The sequence below is a fragment of the Silurus aristotelis genome, assembly GCF_946808225.1.
Source record: "Silurus aristotelis genome assembly, chromosome: 17".
NCBI classification, from domain to species: domain Eukaryota; kingdom Metazoa; phylum Chordata; class Actinopteri; order Siluriformes; family Siluridae; genus Silurus; species Silurus aristotelis.
The window spans coordinates 978,098-983,475 of record NC_139590.1 but is presented as its reverse complement, the minus strand read 5'-3'; the positions used below and the strand labels follow the sequence as shown (position 1 = coordinate 983,475).

The following is a 5,378-nucleotide window of genomic DNA, read 5'->3' as shown; positions in this document are numbered from 1 at the left end:
CATACAGACATCAGGGTAAGTAAACAGACACAATTACATGCACTTTTAATGGACATTTTGCAATTCTTGACATTTTTTCACAATTATGAATATATTGACATTTATTTCAGCACATTTAGTGAATGGTAAATATATATTTAAAACTACTCCAACAGTTTTCAGAAACAAATCACTGTAAAGAATTTCATAAACATTATGGGTTCATAAAGAGTCTGGGTGTTGTCCTTGATAGAACTTGTCTTTTGAAAAGCATGTGAACAATATTACTCGGTCTGCTTACTTCCATCTTCGGAACATCAGCCGTCTTCATCTGTTCCTTAAATCCAGTTCCACAGCTGTTCTTGTACATGCTCTTGTTACCTCGCGCTTGACTGTTGTAACTCTCTTCTGTTTGGGTTTACTCACAAACTCCTTCATAAACTTCAAATGGTCCAGAACTCAACTGCCCGTAAGACTACTAGAACCTCCTCCATCGCGCCGATCTCCCCTGTTCTTTATCATCTACACTGGCTTCCTGTCAAATTTCAAATAGAGTACAAGATTCTGCTTTTCACTTTTAAAGCACTTCATAATCTTGCACCCTCATGCATTTCTGATTTGCTTTATACCTACACCCCAAAGCGCACTCTCAGATCCTCCTCATCTGTTTCCCACACTGTACCTACTTTCTGTTTAGTCACTATGGAGTTTGGGACATTTAGCTGGGCTGCTCCTCATCTCTGGAATTCTCTTCCACAATCAGCATGCGATTGTGACTGTCTGGCCTCTTTTATATCATCCCTCAAAACTCATCTGTTCAGATTAGCCTTTTCTGCTTCATTTTAATGTTTGTTGTTTGATTTTATGATTTCATTCTACTGTATGGTGTCTTTGAGTGTTTTGAAAGGCATCTTTAAATAAAATGTATTATAATTTTAATTATTAAGATGAAATAAACAAAAGTAAATCTTATCCATCATTCTTTATTCCATATTTAATAAAAATCAGAATCAACTTTACCTAATATCTTGTTGCACAACCTTTGAAGCAATCACTGCAAAGAAACAATTTTTTGTAGGTTTCTTTGAGACTTGTGCACCTGTCCACAGGAGGTTTGTTCCACTCTTCATGAGCACACTGCTCCAGCTGTCTCAGGTTTGAAGTTTGCATTCTCCATACTGCATGTTTCAACTCTAACCATAGATGTTGGATATGATTTATATCAGGGCTCAGAGAACGCCACTACTATATAGTCCAGTGTTTTGTTCTTAGCTGTTCTTGGGTGCTGTTTTTGAGCTTAATTCCTGTTAAAATGTAATATTCAAAATGACAATGCAATATTTAATATGGAAATGTATTTGTGTATATAAATGTCAATTTTTTTTATTACCATATGTGCAAATTTTGGTGCAAAATAAAATTTTATCATTTACATTTTCCATTTCCAAAAATAGTTTTAATATGTAAATTACATACTAATTTCAATGCTTTATAAGTTGCTAAATGAAAATTAAAATGTTTAACCCAAATTGATTGATACTTGTAACATGTCCAAGCAGAAATGGTAGCAAAATGATCATTTGAATGTTATTTGCAAAATGCATTTTGAAATACACACTGAATTTTGCTACAAATATCACATGGCGTTATGATGAAAATTCAATCCTAAGTGTCCTAATCATGAGTCTAAATGCATTTAGGACAAATACTATTTAAATGATCATTTTGCTACCATTTCTGCTTGGACATGTTACAAATATCAATCAATTTGGGTAAAACATTTTTATTTTGCAACTTAATATTTATTTTGCAAAACTTAATAATTACATATTAAAACAATTGTTGGAAATGGAAAATGGAAATTATATAATAAAATGTTCCTTTTGCACCAAACTTTGCACATATGGATATAAGTTCTCGGATATAAGAAGAAAAAAAAAAGATTTTTTATAAAGCATCATGATTTTTTTTTTCAGAAGGCTCAAGACAGGCAGCTGACGTACCCCTGAGCCCTCACTAGAAAGTTAATCAAGCACATCATTCAGATTTGCAGTGACTTCTTAAAGTCTTTGCCACATTTGGTTTGAAAGGGTTCACCATTGTAGTGAGAGTTAACATGAGGCACTAAAGGTGATTGATAAGGTGGGATGAAAAAATGGGGTCTGAAGGTCGGTTTTGCAGCCACTTCACTTCTGAATTATTTTCAAGCTGTTGCTTTTTGTGTCTGGGTCAATATTGCTACACTAGACAGTAATGCTGGATGTTTTTATACCTCTTCAGTTTTCAGAAGATTTACAGTTCCTTTTCAGCCTTCCCTAAGTTGGTGATGATGATGAGAAGTGTAAAAGGACACAATTAGTATTTAACATGTGTGGCACTCTTCCTGTGTCTCTTCCTTAACAGGACACACTCCAAGAAACTCCAGCCATGCTACAGGCACTTCTGATTTGGGGCATCTTTGCCACCTTTCTCCCTTCTACAACCAGCCAGGGTTGTTTCAAGGCCAATGAGTCTCAGTGTAACGATGCAGATTTTGTCCCAGGATCCAACCTGGCAGGAGAAGGCTTTGATATCACCACCATGGAACGGAAAGGTGCCTTTGTTATCGACATGACTTCCTGGCTCAAGAAAGACAAAACCTGCACTTTGTGTAAAAATCCCTACATGAGAGGTGTAAAGCAGAAGCTCCCAGCTTCTGTGGTGGACTGGAGACCGAGTCAGAAGTGCAGCATGAAGGTGTCCAGCTCCGTCTACGACTCCAGTGAGTCCTTGGTCAGCTCCAGCACATCGTCTATTGAAAACCGCTGGCAGACAGACTTGAACATAGTGACTCCAAAAGTCCAGGGATCAGTGATGATGGCTGGCACTAACTCCAAGCTGGCTGAATATTCAATGCAGAAAACCAAAAACGACAAGTTCAGCTTCTCAAGCCAGATCGTCAAATGTGGATACTACAAGTAAGAAGTGATCATTTGTCTTTTAGCAATGCTGTTTAAGTTGATTTTTATTTAATGATACTAATAGAGAATCAGCTAAATTTGTTCATAAATTCTACTTTATGGTCTGTCTTCTAGGTACAGAGTTTCAAATCGTCCAGTCCTGCACCCGGAGCTAAGTGAAGATTTTAAAACTCTCCCTCGGAGATATGATGAGTCTACAAAGCACCTGTACTTAAAGCTGATTGACATGTTTGGTACTCATTACATTACAAAGGTGAATGAGATAATTAAAGCAGAATTATCTATCTGTGTTTAAAGTAGTTTATTTAAGCACAGTGAATACAACTTTTTACTTTTCACAACAGTTTCAGAATGAATAATGTTGACTGGAAACATTGTGACTGTGTACAGGTGACTCTGGGTGGAGAAATTCGCTCTGTGACCAGCATAAAGGAGTGCCAGGCATCACTGCAGGGTCTGAGTGTGGACGAGGTGAAGTCTTGTCTGGATCTGGAGGCTACTGTCAGTATGGGAATAGCTTTTAACATGCAAAATGAGGCTCATCACTGCGAGCAGGCCAAGGAAAAGTCTCTGAACAAAAAAAGCTTCTCCAGCACCTTCAGTGACAGGTTTGTTCCTCTGTCTCTCTCTGGATGTGTAATTCACTGTTAAATTAATAAGACGCCCAAAAGAACACTCAATTCAACTTAGTTAAGAAATTATTCAAAATATATTGAAAATATTAGATAATTTCAAAAACGTTTTTATTTCCTCCAAAAGGGAAACAAACGTGTTTGGTGGCAACACTGAGAATGTCGATCTCCTTTTCTCATCAAATACCGATCCAAAGGCCTATTAAGAGTGGGTCTCATCTCTACCTGCTCACCCTGATGTGCTTTCTTACTCGCTCATGCCTCTTCATGATCTGCTGCCAAGGAAGTCAGCAAAACGAGCACATTTACGCAACACCATCAAGGACTACATCCTCCAGAGGGCCCTCATACGCAACTGCACAAGCCCATGTAAGACTGGTGTAAAGACCAACCCTAAGGAACCATGTAGCTGCAGCTGTCACAACAACCCAGGTGTTGCCCTCAACTGCTGCCCCACTCAGAAAGGCTTTGCTCATGTTACTGTAACTATTATCAAAGCCACAGGTTTGTATGGAGATTACTTCGGTCAGACAGATGGGTATGTCAAGATCCTCCTCAACGGTAAACTCCCAAGAGGAAAGACGTCCATAATCCCAAATAATGACAATCCCATTTGGAACAGCGATTTTCATCTGGAAACTGTGGACCTTTCTCAATTCAGGAGTGTGAAGCTGGAAGTCTGGGATGAGGACAGTGGGTCAGATGACGATCTACTTGGGGGTTGTAGTGTTCCACTGAAAAGTGGAACAAATAACAATATCTGTCCCCTAAATCATGGACTGCTGTATTATAAAGTCCAGGTGAAGTGCATTCATGGTTTGACTGGTTCTTCATGCATGGAGTACAAGCCTTCTCCCATGGATGCACAGCTGAAGAAAGTGTACATCTCCAGGAACACTTTCCCGATTCCCAGAGTCATGCTCCTGGAGATGAGCGTGCTCCTCGACGAACGCATTCCCCGCTTCAACATGAGCAACATCCGCAAAGCTGAAGGTTTTGAGTTGTAAACTAACTGTGTTTTTAGAGCAGCTACCGCATATTTACACCAGCTATCAAAACATTTATAGTAGACTAGGTACACAACATTTATAGAAAATCTGTCCTGTTAATATCTGCTGCAGTTTGCTTAATAAAAGTTTAAAGATGCAAAACACTACCGAAATATTTTTCATGAAAGCTTGATGTGTTGAGAATCCATTAAAATACAGCACTTTGACACTTAAGGAACACCCACAAAGCCCACATGACTTATAGAAATTGATTTTAGCTACATTGCATTCAGAAAGTATTCAGACCCCCTTGACATGAATTTTATGTTGCATCCATATGCAGGTCTATTAAGACCAGTTAGACACATCCAGAACTTAATCCAAGTCGTAGTAGCAGAAAAAGGAGTTCTGTACACATAAATACAATCTGCCAATGCAAACAAATCCAATGAAACATGAAATCTAATACACTTGGTCGAGAAAACAAAAACAAGCCTTGGCACACAAAAATGGTAATAAGCATAGGCTATAAAAGGGCTGGTGTACAATACGAAAGATACAATAGTTTGCAGCAATGTTAGCATGAACATGGTTTAAAAAGACTATAAACAGGAAGTGTCTTTTGAACTGTATATGTCCAGTATTCGGGTGACGGTTCCCTCTAGGGACGAGGAGGAAGCTGCAGCTGAAACAAAAGTATTAAATAGATTTTTTTACTCTCAGTACCCCATAATGTCAAAGTGAAAACAGAATTCTAGAAATGTCTTTTAACAAAAAAAAAAAAAAATCCTGGTATATAAGTATTCAGTGCATTTATT

At 38.1% G+C, this 5,378-nt stretch overlaps 1 pseudogene across 1 annotated transcript; it reads left to right on the top strand.

The window, feature by feature from the left end:
• Nucleotides 1-4,681, top strand: LOC310740315 (perforin-1-like; annotated as a pseudogene). The gene is made up of 6 exons (XR_014538220.1): nt 1-15; nt 1,058-1,134; nt 2,383-2,936; nt 3,054-3,192; nt 3,330-3,547; nt 3,699-4,681. The product of XR_014538220.1 is annotated as a perforin-1-like (transcript).
• The last annotated feature ends 697 nt before the right edge of the window (nt 4,682-5,378 follow it).